The sequence below is a fragment of the Amia ocellicauda genome, chromosome 12, assembly GCF_036373705.1.
Source record: "Amia ocellicauda isolate fAmiCal2 chromosome 12, fAmiCal2.hap1, whole genome shotgun sequence".
Taxonomy (NCBI): Eukaryota; Metazoa; Chordata; class Actinopteri; order Amiiformes; family Amiidae; genus Amia; species Amia ocellicauda.
In genome coordinates, this window is record NC_089861.1 from 25,597,320 (window position 1) to 25,615,285 (window position 17,966).

The 17,966-nt window shown below is 42.2% G+C and overlaps 2 non-coding genes across 2 annotated transcripts; both read right to left on the reverse strand.

Annotated features, from left to right (window-relative positions):
* Window positions 1-7,160: 7,160 nt before the first annotated feature.
* LOC136765426 (U2 spliceosomal RNA) lies at window positions 7,161-7,351 on the reverse strand. Its single transcript, XR_010821619.1, has one exon. It is a non-coding gene; the product is annotated as a U2 spliceosomal RNA (small nuclear RNA).
* A 9,518-nt stretch (window positions 7,352-16,869) lies between these two features.
* Window positions 16,870-17,060, reverse strand: LOC136765523 (U2 spliceosomal RNA). Its single transcript, XR_010821710.1, has one exon. It is a non-coding gene; the product is annotated as a U2 spliceosomal RNA (small nuclear RNA).
* Window positions 17,061-17,966: the final 906 nt, after the last annotated feature.

Below are 17,966 nucleotides of genomic sequence, written 5' to 3' on the forward strand. Positions count from 1 at the left end.
CTATACCATATACCCCCCCTCAACAGACACTCACCACTGTCAACTCAGCAATGTCTAATTCGGTTTTGCTGTAGTCCGAAATTGCATCACTTTTCTGTTTCATAACTGATTTTTATTTATTTATTTATTTATGTTGTATTACTATTGTTACTTCCTCTGTAATTAAGATGTTCTGTGTGTGGATGTATTATGGAAACAATAGGAAATACACATACACGAGTTAAACATTAGAAACATTTCATTCACATTTCTCTACCCATGTGGACCAGGGGGGTATTCCAGAAAGGTGGCTTATGAAATCCTAAACCACAGCCTGAACTCCGACTTGCTGATCGAGTGAATGCGGACGCTCTTCAGTCAGATACGTGTCTTTCAAGATAATTAGTGCAATAAGCAATGCGAAAATGTGTGACTTTTGGAGAACGTTTTAAAACAAGTTCATGAATGTTTTGTGAATGTAATTGATCTTGTTACCTACAACAATTATGTTTTCTATTTTCTATAGCATATTGAAATGGATTGATATTTGTGCCTTTCTTTTAGTTCCTTTTAGACCGCAAATAAGAGTAAAGAATAAGAACATTATTCAAAATGGTAAGGTCATAAACACTTTATTTGCCTTCACAGCTGCCTAAGCAACACCAATTCAGATGTATAAGCATTGACATGGTCAAGCTCAATATACTTGTATGTGCTTTTACTCAACAGGAAAAAAGTGGGGCAGAGGAGGACAGGAGGAGGGCCCCCACCACCAGCCTTTACCACTGCAGAGGAGTTGGCTCTGGATCATAATAGAGGCAGGCCAATAATGGATGGCTTGTTGGGGGTAGCTCATCTGAGCCATCTACGCCCCATGACACAAGCACCTATGTAAAGGGTAAGCTGATCACATTTATTAGCAATTGCTCATCCTCGTCTTCTTATTCATCATCATCTTCCTGTAGTGACTGACAGTACCATTAATCTGCTGGAGCCTGGGCCCATTGAAAGTCCTGTAATTTTTGCAGTATATGAAACAGAGTTAAATGTGGAGCTGTGTAAGATGTGGATGGCAGGTATACACTTAAAACCTTGTTTGGGGTCATCATCAAGGGCCAATGGAGCAACAGGTGGGGCCACTCTCTCCTTATTACTGCAATGTTATGGAGGACCACACAGACCGTGAAAATGGGACTTCATCATGCCCAGTGTCATATCCACCCTGGCTCTTGTCTTGGCATGGGCTGTGTTGAAGAGCATCTGGGTTCCAGGAGCAGGGTCAGGATATGGGGTCATTAGAAAGGGTAGGCAGGAGTACCCCCTATCCCCAAGCAGATATGCAATAAAGTGCCCTATATTGTCACAGAACACAATTACCATAGGTTGCACAATTTGTATACATGTTACTGTTCTCTGCCTATATGGTTGATTCTGTTGCAGAATACTTTGCATATATCAGTCCAAGAAGTAGGATTGAAAACCTACTGCTTGGTTTCAAATTAGCAATGTGTCGCTATCAAGATATACCTTGCTGAAATCTCTGGTACAATGTGGGCTGTCAGAAAATGCACAAATCATGCACAGACCCAGGCCACTTGGCTTTCACATTTGTGAGCAGCTGCTGTGCATCATAAATGATCTAACCACAGGAGGAAAAAGCTGTGAGTGAAATGACATTTTGAAATCAAGGTGTAATTTTGACAGGGTTAACATACAAAGGACTCTGCACATTAATACTGTGAAAGGATTTCCTATTCACAAAATCAGCCTCATTGGGTCCAGGGAGAGCTTTGATGGGAATATGGATTCCATCAATGCACCCAATCACGTTTGGAAATTTCTGAAGTCATAACACCATGGCAAAAGTCATACACCATGGCAAGACTGAGCACAGTAACAAGACACAAGGTAGTTGTGCAAGGTCTCTCACAGGCAGACATTTCAAGGCACATTTGGAAACTCCCGTCTGCCTTGAAATTTCTGCCTACGAGAGACCTTGTCTCCTTTGTCTGTTTAGCCAACTCCTCCTCTGTTGTGGAGGCCCTGGCCCCCAACATCTCTGTGATTTTCTCCACTCCTCGGCTATCTTGATCTTGAGCTCTATAAGGGGGGGCCCTGCAGGACACAGAGGAGAGGATCAGGGTGGGGGATCCCATTATCACTCTCACGCCACCAGGGGGGTCACAGGCACAGCCCAACAGCACAGATCACACCACACTGGGAGGAGGAGAGGGAGCAACCTGACAGATAATATAGAAGCACATTTCACTGGTAGAAAATGCAGAGTACTGTTTATTAGTTTTAGTATTTTACATTTTCAAATAAAAACATTCAAAATTGTAATACTCATGATTAAACATTTTAAAAATCACTTTCTTAAACCCATTTAAAAATCCTGATATAAATTATAAATCAGAACTAAAAACAAAACCAAGTGATCGAGTGCATTCAAATCAAACAAATACATAGAAGTGCAAAGAGTGAATCTCAAATCAAAAATAATGCAACTGTTACATTGGAAACGTAACGGTAAATGCATTAGACAAACAAAAAACATAACAAATCAGCAAAACAAAAGTAATGCATTAAAAAAAAATAGTAGAAGGGTCAATGTAACAGACAAATCACAAACCAAAAGAACAAAAACAAACCAGGATGCAAAATTTAAAATACATGAAAAACTATTAATTTTAAAAGCAATCATTGTCAATAAAACAATAAAAGCACTTTGATTCGGGCTCCAGCAGGGGGAATATTTGTCTGCAGAGGTGGGATCCCATCATGGGATTCTAAGCTCCCCCAGATCTTGGATATTCCAGCTCTTGAAGGCTTCCTCCTTGCCCCTCTGATGGATCTCCAGTAGTAGTAGTAGTACAAATACCCATAATGCACTGCAAGAGATCAGATACAAATTACCTTTGACTCAACCACAGCCAACAATCTTTGATCTTTGATATAACAGCACACCAACAAATGGGTGCGGCAAGCCCACCTGGAAAAAAAGACTGTGCAAAAACACAGAGTGCCTGGTTTGACAGAGGCAAAGATACAGGCAGGCAGAGACACCGGCAAGCAGATTAAACGTACTGGAATTAAAATTAATCAATAGCAGTTCAGACTTGAAAAGATGAGGACGACTGGAAACGTGGTATAGGCACAGACCACAAAACTTGTTTGAAAACTCTATAAACCAAGACGAATGATAAAATCTACCTCCTCTATCTCACTTAATTTGAATAATAGCTAATTAGAATGTACATTTGCAACTATATCACTGTCAATCTCACTCGCTATCCAACTTCACGACTCACTACACTAATGCACATGAGCATGAGCCTCCATAGTAATGTATTATAGAAATACAGCTCAGAGGAGAATGGGCATTATCATCCTCTGGCTCTATGGTTCTACCCTAGAGGGCGCTGTTGAGAGAACTGTACACCTACATTTCATTAGATTGACTGTAATCAGGTATTTTGAGATGTGAATATATTCGGTAAAGTTTGATCAAACTTTTAATGTTTCCTTATTATTTTTATGAATTTCACTCTTCCCCCTCTGAGGAGCTTCCCCGGTACCTTTAGCTTCATGATGATACGATACATTTATTATTATTATTATTTTTATTTCTTGGCAGACGCCCTTATCCAGGGCAACTTACAACATAAGTGCAAAAATACAGAGAAGTACAAGGCATCAATCATTACAAATTCAACTTAGCTAAAACATAGCAATTCAAAATAATACATTTTACAAATTCCAATTCCAATTTACACAAGTACAGTAAGAGACTTCCTACATCCTGGACGGTGTAAGTGCTGTCAAGATGTAGGGTCACAGACAAGGGCTACGGGAAAGTGAGCAAGGAGGAAAACAATCAAGAACACGAGAAGCATAATAAAACTGAGAAGTGCTGTCTAGCAGGGATAGAGGACTAATATTACAAGTGCTGTCGGAAGAGATGCGTCTTGAGTAAGCGCCGGAATGAGGTCAAGGACTCTGCTGTTTTGACTTCGGTGGGCAGGTCGTTCCACCATTTAGGGTCCAGGGATGAGAAGGAGCGGCTCTGGAGGAAGGAGAGTGGAGAGGAGGCAGAGTTAGCCTTCTGGCACTGGAGGAGCGCAGTGGTCTGGAGGGGATGTATGGAGAGATGAGGGACTGAAGGCAGCTTGGTGCAGTGTGGTCGAGACAGCGGTAGGTGAGGCTCAGTGTCTTGAACGGAATGCGTGCCGCTATAGGGAGCCAGTGGAGGGAGCGGAGCAGTGGAGTAGCATGTGTGAATCGGGGCAGAGAGACACCAGACGAGCCGCACAGTCCTGATGCGCTGGAGCGGCGGGTAGTGGATGCAGGCAGGCCGGCCAGGAGGGAGTTGCAGTAGTCCAGGCCGGAGAGGACCAGTGACTGGACGAGTAGGACCTCAATACATGGACTGCAATACGATTAGGGGCATGTACCTTTGGCTTGACAACGATACATTGTGTATACCTGATAATATCACGACATGATACATACCTCTGTATAATAGCATCACGATATCTGTACCTCTATACATCAATATCAGGATACCATTCATACCTCTATACCAGTAATTTTCAATTCCTGTCCTGGCATTGCAACTGCTGTCTGTACTGGTTTTCATTCCAATTGAGTTGTCCGTTTCTTAATTGATCCCTTATATGCACTTGTTTAAGAGTTGATTTTAGGACAGATCAAACACATTTATTGAAGAATGAGTAAATAGGCCTAAGTGTATACCAAACAATCTTTCATTTGTTATTAAGGAATCAAAAAGAGGCATCATTTCTTTTTTTTTTGTATACATGAAATGCCAATACTCCTTTTTAAATGATGTAGTTTTGTAATATTGGCCAAGGTGGCAACACCACCTACAGCAACACTTGCTCAACCATGGTCATAAGGGGTACTTGCACAGCCTCTGGACGATTTTAGTCCTTTTAGTTTGAAGATGTATCCAAATAGCTTGCTTAGTGCCTTCATCTTTCTTGGAGGAGGGGCTTCATATATAGTTTTACTTCAAGGTATTGATATAATAGCCCATGCAGAATTTTGACCAAGTTTTTATTGGAAAAAGGCAGTGAAATAATTTAATGGCGCAGCTGAAGGTTCTTCCGTTTTTTTTTTTTTTTTTTGCAGAAGTACACTCCACTCAGTATCTCAACTGAACGGAAAGATTGGACACATTTCCAGTGTAGTTAATTTCTGTTCAGCATAACTTGCAAATCCTGTGCGATTTATCATTTCCATTTTCGTTTAGAAAAAAATTAATGATTCCACACTTTGGACAATTGGAGCATTTTATATCGGTTTGGGAGTTTTATCTTTGGTCTGCTTGTCCTCCATCCAGGGCTGGGAGGAGTTAACAGGTTAACTCGTTATCTAGTTAAAATATTGAAACTGTTAAAAATGCATTTAACACTAACAGGATTAAAATAAGTTAACATTTTGATAGGTGCTCTTTGCCGAAAAAGACTCAGTTCCAAAAGGCAATCCCCTTGTTTGCTGGTGGTGCTTCGGAGTGGAATTCAGAGCTTACGACACCTTTTAGCATTCTGATAAATTAGTCAATGTCAAGGTCAATAAATTGCATCCGCTGAATTTGTTTGTAAGCTTGGACCTTTTTGGCCAAAATGGCTTAGAAATCTTGGATTGGCAGCAGTTTAGCAAGATTGAAGATGGGAAAGTGTAATGCAGGAATTGTGATAAAAACTGAGCTTTACTGGTGGACAGTGACAGTAGTGTCATAGGTAAAGCGGTCACAAGTATTGCTGCTCAAGGGCAAACTGCTGTCACACAGTGGGTGACAGCAACTAGGTCGTGTAATCCAGTGCGAGCTGCAGAATTTATTAATTTGGCTTTCAACTATGTTGTAAAGGATCCGCAACCCCTCTCCTATTGAGAGGACCCTAGCATGAGAACCACAATGCTCTTCATGGAGCCAAATTACCAGCCACCAACACACAACACCATGAAATTACACCTCTTGCACATGACAAGGTGAAAAGACAACTCATGAAAAAATGAGAAGGCACAGAAGTAAGCATAACCACAAACTCACAACTGGTGGACTTCTTTTCTGTTATGGCTCATTACATTACAGAAGAAAAGGAAATAGTGTTATAATTTGTCCAGTCCAGATATTGACTGACCACACACGGGCGAGAAGCTTGCAGAGGTCATTGATCAGACACTGGATGAGTGGAAAGTGAAGTGTTTCTCATGTACGCATGCAAACAAGAAGTTAAAGAAGTCTTCAAGTATGCAGGAAAATCAGAAAAACTTTTGAGTGTTTCAGTAATTGTGTGAGCTCCTACCCAGTGAGAACATAAGTAAATTACATAATTTGGGAACCATTTGCTCTAACCCGAACACCACCACAGCAGTAAATACTACAGGGCCCACTTGAAAATACTGTTTTATTAGGTTAAGTATTTTACATTACAAAATAATAAAAACATTCAAAATTTTAATACTTATGATTAAAAAATGTAAAATCAATTCCTAAAATCACTTAAACATTTTAAAATCTTAAGGTGATTAACTTAAACAAAATACATGAACTCAAATAAACGTGCTTAAATCAGTAAAACAATAAACTTGTGATACAAGGCAAACTGCCAAACCAACAAAAAAGTCAAATACATTGAAAGTAACTGATGCATCAGATAAATCAAAAAATAAATAAAACCATAAAATAAAAAAACAAAACAATCTGATGCATTTAAAATTAAAAACCAAAACGGCCAATGTATGACAAAATAAGAAAACAAAACAACCAACAAAAAAAAGTGCATTTAAAATCAACTAATTCTTTAAAAACAATTAAAATTCTTTTTTCAAATAATTTAATGAAAAGATCTTGGACTCGGGCTCCAGCAGGGGGGGATGACCGTCCCCGGAGGTGGGTCCCATCATGGGATCCTGAGCTCCCCCAGATCCTGAAGGCTTCCTCCTTGCCGCTCTGATGGACCTCCAGATTGACGTAGTCCCTCACGAGCACCATGCCCCTCCGCGCGATGACGACTGGGTTCAGATCCTGCTTGTTAAACAGACAGATGTTCCGCAAAAATGAGCATTTTGAGAAACACAATTAAAAAGCTGAATTGAGGGCAGCCCTCTCCTCTGTCCCGCTGTCAGTCTGTCGTTAAACCAGCTCGTTCCCCGGGGGGTGCACCGTTCCTGGAGACACTGCAATACCAGGCCGATGCGTGGAGTGGGCGGAGCAAGCCCCTATCCCATCTCCCTGCGCCAAAAATCAATTTAATATATGGTCCCCATATAGGGGACGTATCAGATATTAAACTGATAAGAACAGATACTACACTTGATCTTAGCCAAAAGGCCGAGAAGCGATACCGACAGCAGCGCGCTGTGAGGGGGCCCTGCAGGACACAGGGGAGCGCCTCAGGGTGGGTGGCCCTGCTCTCTGCCTCTTTCTCTCTCTCACATACACAGACACATAGCCCTCCCAGCTGAGCTCAAACCAGACTGGGAGGCTGAGTCTGACATATAATATAGAAGCACATTTCAGTGGTAAAAATGCAGTGTTTAGTACAACTACCCAGCGTGCATTTCAATCAGCATAACCACGCCTCCTAACTCAACCACAACCAGCCACCATACAGCAGCACATCATCCACAGAGCATTACGGCCCACCTGGACAAAAAGATTGAGGCCTGGTCAGACAAAGACAGACAGGCATATGGCAAGCAAAATGATCATTTAGAGATATCTAACTCATTTAAAGATATCTTCAAATAATTCCAGATATCTTCAAATATTTCATGATTTCTAAAGTCATTTAAATGTGTGCAAATAAATGAGATAATTGCAAATCATTTAAAATCTCATTTCAAGGTACATTTAGAGATCTCAATGATTTGCAGATATCTTTAAATGATTTAGAGATCTTTAAATTATTGAGATGTCTGCAAATCAATCACTTCCTGTATGTAGCCCAAGATTACCACTTCCTGTTACCTTATGCATTAATTTCTATGTAACTGAATGAGGAAACAGGAAGTGATAATCTCAGCAAAGAAATTATTTAATGATATCTGCAAACCATTTAGAGATATCTAAATAAGGTGCTTTTTAAAGATTTCAAAATTATTTGAAGATATCTTGAAATGCATTTGAGATCTCTCTAAATGATATACAGATTAAACGAACTAGAATGAAATGGATCAATAGCACTTCAGTTTGCGACGCAGTCTCCGATTGAGGCAGCGCAGTGCTGGGAGTTTCACAGAGCAGGTGCTGTGCCCCCCACACTGCGTTCCCCCCCCAGCCGACTACAGCAAGCCCAAAAGGATAAAAAGTGTCAAGCCAGACTTCAGGCGAGTTCAGATTGAACTTTCATAATTTTTTTTTGATTGAAAAATGTAAAGCTGAAAAGCGGAACAGTGGCCGAAGTGTGAAGCTCTGTCTGAGAAATAAAATGCTCAGAAAGGCAGGTCCATAATGGCACGGAGGACGCTTCTGACTGGCAGCTAATGGACTCTAATGGCAGCTAACATGCAACTCTTCTTCTTATTGAAGAAATAATAATAGTCCTTATATTATTGCGAGGAGAATATTTAAATTTCATGCTGTATTGAAATTGTGTGCATGTACAAGCAGACGGTCTGCTACATATTGAGTCACAAGAACGTCTGGTACATCACAGCAGGTGTTCCTCCAATTCTCTGCCATTATTCTGATTAATTCCTCATAATCAGCAGCCATCATTTTAACAAAACAGCTTACACACACGCAACGTTTAACACCAGGACCACTGGAGTGTGAGCCGCTATTTTTACTCCCATAATAACAATTGAAGGAAGTCGTAGATAGATACGGCCAGACGTAATTATAAACAAAATGAAAAACATAATTGAAACAGGGACTTAAAGGAAATTGAGTTCAGTCACAGAAATTGCGAGGCACTGGACTAGGGAGACCTGTGATGTCAGTGTGTGTCTGAGCTGGACTCACAGGAATCTCTTCATTCAGCATTTCAATCTCAACCTTAGTTCCCACTTAAACATAGAAACTTGACAAATCCATGAAGTCCTAAAAGGATGCATGTTTATCGGATTCGCAGCTAAGATGCACATACAGATCCACTCTAATTCGGATTAACGGGAGTACATGTTGTATGCATGCATGTAATATCTGCCACCTGTTTTGTATTGATCTCATTATTGTAACTAAGTTAATAGGTAGTTTGTTAAGAGGGGGGAGATGAAATGCACAGCAGAGAGAAGTGGGAGGGAGATGTTGGGTTGAGCGCCATTTGAGAAGCAAGCAGAAGGAAATGAGGGAAATGTACCTCGTACTGAGACACTGCGGCGGGAGAAAAGTAAAGCTGGACGCTTGCAGTTTGGGAGTGAGGGCTGGACTGAGAGGGACCTTGAACCAAACTAGCAGGTTTCTTCCCAGATTGCAGCTGATGTGCACATTCTGCAGATCAAACAAACCTCTCTTTAGTGGTTGTGATATTTCCCCCTCCAATAGTACTGCATGGAAACTAGGGCTGGATGATAAATTTCACTGTTCTGTGTCAGTTGTCTTGAAACTAAATTATGTCCAAACTACACTCACCTAAAGGATTATTAGGAACACCTGTTCAATTTCTCATTAATGCAATTATCTAACCAACCAATCACATGGCAGTTGCTTCAATGCATTTAGGGGTGTGGTCCTGGTCAAGACAATCTCCTGAACTCCAAACTGAATGTCTGAATGGGAAAGAAAGGTGATTTAAGCAATTTTGAGCGTGGCATGGTTGTTGGTGCCAGATGGGCCGGTCTGAGTATTTCACAATCTGCTCAGTTACTGGGATTTTCACGCACAACCATTTCTAGGGTTTACAAAGAATGGTGTGAAAAGGGAAAAACATCCAGTATGCGGCAGTCCTGTGGGCGAAAATGCCTTGTTGATGCTAGAGGTCAGAGGAGAATGGGCCGACTGATTCAAGCTGATAGAAGAGCAACTTTGACTGAAATAACCACTCGTTACAACCGAGGTATGCAGCAAAGCATTTGTGAAGCCACAACACGTACAACCTTGAGGCGGATGGGCTACAACAGCAGAAGACCCCACCGGGTACCACTCATCTCCACTACAAATAGGAAAAAGAGGCTACAATTTGCACAAGCTCACCAAAATTGGACAGTTGAAGACTGGAAAAATGTTGCCTGGTCTGATGAGTCTCGATTTCTGTTGAGACATTCAGATGGTAGAGTCAGAATTTGGCGTAAACAGAATGAGAACATGGATCCATCATGCCTTGTTACCACTGTGCAGGCTGGTGGTGGTGGTGTAATGGTGTGGGGGATGTTTTCTTGGCACACTTTAGGCCCCTTAGTGCCAATTGGGCATCGTTTAAATGCCACGGCCTACCTGAGCATTGTTTCTGACCATGTCCATCCCTTTATGACCACCATGTACCCATCCTCTGATGGCTACTTCCAGCAGGATAATGCACCATGTCACAAAGGTCGAATCATTTCAAATTGGTTTCTTGAACATGACAATGAGTTCACTGTACTAAATTGGCCCCCACAGTCACCAGATCTCAACCCAATAGAGCATCTTTGGGATGTGGTGGAACGGGAGCTTCATGCCCTGGATGTGCATCCCACGAATCTCCATCAACTGCAAGATGCTATCCTATCAATATGGGCCAACATTTCTAAAGAATGCTTTCAGCACCTTGTTGAATCAATGCCACGTAGAATTAAGGCAGTTCTGAAGGCGAAAGGGGGTAAACACAGTATTAGTATGGTGTTCCTAATAATTCTTTAGGTGAGTGTATAACAGCAAGCAAATAATGGAGGAGACACTGTTCAAACAAACAGGAACTTTATTGAGCACAGTGCGCCGTCAGGCTAGGGCGACCCTCTTTCTCAACACTCACTCTGCGCTTAACTCACCCAAAACTCAAACTGACTCACATGGGAACCAGGCACCCCTATTTATGCCCTCTGACCCTGTGACTGGCTCCTCCAATCACGGCACACACCGTGTTCCCACGCAGGGCTAACCCTTCACACAGAAATAACCCTGCTGTAACGTAAGCATGCGCACCACACGAGCACAACACATAGAACGCACACTATAAATTGCCCCACTCCCAATACACAGAGTACACACACGTAGACACAGCCCCCATCCCCCATTAGCAGTCAATTTGCCGGGTCGCTACAATACTAGCGACGACATAGCACCTTTCTTCAGGACAAATGGAGGCAGTGGGGTCCCTGACATTGTGCGGCTCATTAAGGCGCAGGGGCTGGCATATGTGGTTAAGAACATCCAGCCTGAGCCCATTGGGCCTCTGCACCATGGATAACACTCGTGGGATTCCCCGCTGTTCTACAGGGTGCTCTGAGCCTTCACACTAAGTAGGCCTCGACAAAGCCGCGCTGGTAGAATAGAAGATTTTCCTCCCGAAACCTGCAGAAATATCTGGGCTAACGCTACACACGTTTGCCTCACTAATAAGCAAAAAGATGTCTCCTGGATGGCTGTGAGTTGGTGTCTCCCCACTTGAGTGTTCATGTACAGAAGCAGAAGGCGTTAATCCCAGGTGGACATCTGCTCACATTTTTAAGGAATGTCCCTTTGCGTGGAGGGCCTGGCTCCCGTTTTCTCCATTCCTCCACAGGTTTGCGGTTCCTGCACAGACGACCACACAGCAGATCCTATATGGACCCTCCAGGGGACTGACAACATCAACATCTCTGAGGTGCTGGTGGCATGTCGTCTGCGCAATGAAACTGACCCTGTGGGACGGACAGAATATTTGTCTATTCAATAAGCAGGGCGACGGGGGCCGCTGTCAATAGGGCCAAGAGCGAGGTCTACCTCTCCAGAGCGTGGCTTCTGGGGATCACGATCGACGGGACCAACACGGGCACCCGGAGCTGGGAGGAGGCTTTATCTAAATTCCAAAGAAAGATCCACGGCTGGAGCACAAGGACCTTGACGATGGCCGGTAAGGTGCTGGTCGTAAAGGCCATCCTCTTCCCGATACTCCTCTACGTAGGAATGATCTTCCCCCCAGACAAGGTCGTCGCAAAACTAGTGACCAGAATTATATTTCGGTTTGTCTGGGGGAGCAAAATGGAGAGGCTGAAGAGAGTGCAAATGGTGAAGGGTACCCTGGATGGAGGCAGGGGGGTCCCGGACGTTGTGCGGCTGATAAAGGCGCAGGGGCTGGCCTACGTGGTCAAGAACATCCAGGCTGCTGGCAAGAAAGTGAGTTTTATGAACTGCTTCTACTTTGCCAGCAGCCTGAGACCATTTGGCCTCTGCGCCATGGACAACACCAGGCCGCACTCGTGGGATCCCCCGCCGTTCTACGGGGCGCTCCGAGCCTTTGCGCTCGAAGTAGGCCTCCATAAAGTCGTGCTGGCCTCCTGGGATTATAAGACCATCTGTAGCCAGATGAGATCTACCCAGGAGACCAGCCGGATAGAAGATTTCCCTCCCGAAACCTGCCGGTATATCTGGACTAACGCTACGCACGTTTGCCTCACAAATACGCACAAAGATGTCTCCTGGATGGCTGTGAGTCGGTGTCTCCCCACCCGAGTGTTCATGCACAGAAGGGGCCTAGCCCCTTATGACATCTGCCCCTACAAGCGTTGCCTGGGGAAGGAGACGGAGGCTCATATCTTTAGGGATTGCCCCTCCGCCTGCAGGGTCTGGCTCCTGTTTTTCCCGTTCCTCCACAGGTTTGCCGTTCCTGTGCAGGCGACCACCCAGCAGATCCTATGTGGTCCAGCCAGGGGATTAACATCTTCCACCCTGAGGTGCTGGTGGCATGTCGTCTGCACAGTGAAACAGGCCCTGTGGGAGGGACGGAACATCTGTCTGTTTAATAAGCAGGAGCTGGACCCAATTGTCATCGCGCAGCGGGGCATGGTGCTCGTAAGAGACTATGTCAATCTGGAGGTCCATCAGAGGGGCAAGGAGGAAGCCTTTAAGAACTGGCAGATACAAGATCTGGGGGAGCTCAGGATCCCATGATGGGACCCACCTCCGGGGACGGTCAGTTCCCCCTGCTGGAGCCCGAGTCCAAGATCTTTTAACCATTTTATGAATGATTGTCTTTTAAAATGAATTTTAACAATGAATTTTAACTGTTTTAAAGATTTAGTTGTTTTTAAAGCACTAGTTATTTTGTTTTTTTTTTGGTTAGTTTTGTTCTATTTTTTTGTCAAATACATTGACCGTTTGGATTTAATTTTAAATGCATCGGACCGTTTTGGTTTGTTTTTTATTTTTCTTGTTTTATTTTATTTTTTTGATTTGTCCGATTCATTTTCAGTTATTTTCAATGTATTTGACTTTTTTGTTGGTAGCAGTTTGCTTTAATCACGTTTGTTTTGTTGTTTTGTGCACTTGTTTATTTGAAGTTTAGTATTTTGTTTACGTTAAATCACTAAGATTTTAAAAATTTTAAGTGATTTTAAGAATTGATTTAAAAAAAATTTAATCACAAGTATTAAAATTTGTTTGAATGTTTTTATCTTTGAAATGTAAAATACTTTTACCAATAAAACAGTATTCAATAAGCAGGAGCTGGACCCAAAGACCATCGCACAGAGGGGCATGATCCTAGTAAGAGATCACGTCAATCTGGAGATCCATCAGAGGGGCAAGGAGAAAGCCTTGGAACAACTGGAATATCCAAGATCTGGGGGAACTCAGGATCCCATGAAGGGATGTCACCTCCAGGGATGGATACTTCTCCTGCTGGAGCCCGAGTGCAAGTGCTTTTAATTATTTTATGAATGACAAAGATTGATTTAAAAAAATATTTTGATCTGATTTTAATGTATTGATTTTTTAATTGTGTATCCTGATTTGTTTTTTTGATGGTTTTGTTTAGTTTATGATTTGTCTGGTGCAGTCTGTTCTTTAAAATGCGTTAGATTGTTTTGTCTAATGCATTTGGCGTTCGGTTTTTCAATGCACCAGATTGTTTTTGATTTGAGTTCAATTGGATGTTCACTTTTGGCACTTGATTTAGTTCTATGTATTTATTGTTTATACACTTTATTAAATTGGTTTTGTTTTCAATTTGGATGATTTATATCAGGATTTTAAATGAATTTTAGAATTGATTAAAAAAAAAAAGTTTAAAAATAATAATGATTTGTATGTATAAATGTTGTATGTTTTTAATCTTGAAGATGTAAAATACTTTACCTAATAAAACTATTTTCTTCCGGACAAATTTTGCTGGGGTCACTTTGTTGCGAAGTTTCACCCACACTACTCTCCTCCATCTGGTATTTTATTATTATTCAGGTCTTCATGCATTGTACATTTCTCACATTTGTTTGTTTACATCAACATGCAATACACGTATTTATTCCAAAACAGGGATCGCATTTGAGAAGCGCAGTTCTGCACACAGATTCTGAGTCCCCCACATAGAAATATGTGCAGAATCATCGCAGCCCCACACAGTTCTGAAAAGTTGCTGCAGAAGGTGATATGTGAGACGATGCAGAAATCAAGAGTGACGTGTTAAGCTTAATGAAAATGACTGCTGCCCTCTTGGGCCTTGTTAGCAGAGGCAAAGGTCAACACCATAGATATACACTGATCAGCCATAACATTATGACCACCTGCCTAATATTGTGTAGGTCCCCCTTTTGCCAACAAAACAGCCCTGACCCATCGAGGCATGGACTCCACTAGACCTCTGAAGGTGTGCTGTGGTATCTGGCACCAAGACGTCAGCAGCAGATCCTTTAAGTCCTGTAAGTTGCGAGGTGGGGCCTCCATGGATCGGACTTGTTTGTCCAGCACATCCCACAGATGCTCGATTGGATTGAGATCTGGGGAATTTGGAGGCCAAGTCAACACCTTGAACTCGTGATTCATCAGACCAGGCCACCTTCTTCCATTGCTCCGTGGTCCAGTTCTGATGCTCACATCAGTGGACAGGGGTCAGCATGTGCACCCTGACTGGTCTGCGGCTACGCAGCCCCATATGCAACAAACTGCGATGCACTGTGTGTTCTGACACCTTTCTATCAGAACCAGCATTAACTTTTTCAGCAATTTGAGCAACAGTAGCTCGTCTGTTGGATCGGACAACACGGGCCAGCCTTCGCTCCCCACGGGCATCAATGAGCCTTGGCTTCCCACGACCCTGTGAATACCGGGATATTGTTTTTTTTACGGTATACCACCCAGCCCTAATGGAAACTAGTTCAATTCGATCTACCTTATCTTAATGGTGAGGGACAATAGAAATAAGGGGTTATTTTAATTGTCAGAACCAGGGGGCTGTGAATTGCCCATGGGGGTTTATAGGTGTGTGAGATTTTTTTCAATTGAAGGTTATTTTACTTGTTGAGGGTTTTTTGCACATTGATTTCTATTTTGTATTGTTTTAGTACACTCTTTCATTTGTATTTTTTTTAAATGTTATCCAAAAGTCTCATTGGATGACTAACAAGTACTAAATACAATTACTGAGATTTAAACCTCTGTGGTGGATGGCGGTTTGCGAATTGGAGGATTGCGGAGTTGTTTTATAATGGGAATACATTTGTTATTGCCGATGTTTGGCAGCACTGTGAATTTGGAGGATTAACGAGTGTGGACCGGTAGTTATAAAATGCATTTAAACAGCAGCAGCTGCTTCAAACTTTTCTGTACCTTTTCCTTGTCTAGTTGCGAAAGTGTATTGTTGTGGTTTGTGTGTACGCAGCTGGATATTCAAAGTGTACAGAATGTATGGCTGTAATGTAGCCGATTAAAAAACGTATGTTTAAATTGTCAGACAGGCAGAGCTTCACGCTGAAACCACTGTTGCATGTGTCATTATTTCAGTAGAAGTGACAAAATGGAACAATTGAAATTGCACACCACACTTTTTTTAACAAAGTTTAAAAATTACGTATGTACATTTATCTACAATTAAAATAACATGCAGTGAAATACTGTTTTATTGGTAAAAGTATTTTACATTACAATAAAAACATTCATACAAATTTTAATACTTATGATTAAAAATTTTAATCGATGACGACTGGGTTCAGATCCTGCTTGTTAAACAGACAGATGTTCCGCAAAATACTGTTTTATTGTGTGTAGTATTTTACATTACATATAAAAACAATTCAATTTTTAATACTTATGATTAAAAACTTTTAAAATCAATTCTTAAAATCACTTAATTTTAAAATCTTTGTGATTTAACGAAAACAAAAAAACTTAACTTTAAATAAACGTGCACAAAACAACAAAACAAACGTGATTAAGGCAAAACTGCTACCAACATAAAAGTCAAATACATTGAAAATAACTGAAAATGCACTGGACAAAATAAAGAAACAAATTAAAAAGGAAAAAATAAAAAACAAACAAAAAAGCTCCAATGCATTTTAAATTAAACCCAAAACGGTCAATGTATTTGACAACAAAATATAACAAAACCATACCAGAAAAACCCTGAATAATGTGATTTAAAAACAACTAAATCTTTAAAAACGATTAAGATTCCTTTTTTAAAATCTTTTTAAAAACAATCAGCCATAAAATCTTTAAAAGATCTTGGACTCGGGCTCCAGCAGGGGGAACTGACCGTCCCCGGAGGTGGGTCCCATCACGGGATCCTGAGCTCCCCCAGATCCTGAAGGCTTCCTCCTTGCCGCTCTGATGGACCTCCAGATTGACGTAGTCCCTCACGAGCACCATGCCCCTCCGCGCGATGACGACTGGGTTCAGATCCTGCTTGTTAAACAGACAGATTCCGCAAAAATGAGCATTTTGAGAAACAGAATAAAAAAGCTGAATCGAGGGCAGCCCTCTCCTCTGTCCCGCTGTCAGTCTGTCGTTAAACCAGCTCGTTCCCCGGGGGGTGCACCGTTCCTGGAGACACTGCAATACCAGGCCGATGCGTGGAGTGGGCGGAGCAAGCCCCTATCCCATCTCCCTGCGCCAAAAATCAATTTAATATATGGTCCCCATATAGGGGACGTATCAGATATTAAACTGATAAGAACAGATACTACACTTGATCTTAGCCAAAAGGCCGAGAAGCGATACCGAGCCCTCCGCGCTCACAGAGTCCCGTCTCCGGACAGAGCGAGTGGGTCCAGGGCGGGGGGTCCCATTCTCACTGTCACACGGCCAGGGGGGTCACAGACACACAGCCCAACAGCACAGCTCACTCCACCCTGACAGATAATATAAAAGCACATTTCACAGGTAACACGGCACAGTTTAGTACATGTATCCCAGCACGCACTGCACATCTACATAAACACGCCTTGGTGTGGCTCGGGTGACGTCACAGCCCTCCTCCACTCAGAGTGTCTTCTCTGATCAGCCGCTGAGAAAGTGTTGCAGCTCAGTGCGTCTCTGACCGGAGACCCTCGGCGCGCAGCCTCAGTGCAGTTCAGGGCTGCTGTATGGCGGGACTAACAGCTGGGGTGTGTTGCCCACAATGCTGCTCACACACACAGGGTCGCAACTGCACATTTGCTGAGGGGTATGCAAGATTTATGTTGGTGCCCCAAAATCCCCCCCTCTGCCCAAGAACAGTGAAGGTGAAGTAAATACGAGAGAAATATGCTAAATGTAACGAAAGTATATAATCCTATAATTTTAGCATACTCTTTCCCCCCCCCCACACACAATTGTATTAGTGCCTGTAAATGAAAAGTACTAAATATAATATTTAAGTAATATTACCAGGTCCTTAACACACACACGTTGATATTTGTGGTTTATGAGGACTCTCCATAGTATATTCTGTACTGTACAAACTATACAGTGGCAAGAAAAAGTATGTGAACACTTTGGATTAATTTGTCATAACATATAACCTGATCATCAAAGTCACAAGTATAGACAAACACAATGCGCTTCAGCGAACAACACACAATTATAATCGTTCATGTCTTTATTGAACACATCCCATTAAACATTCACAGTGCTGTGGAAACAG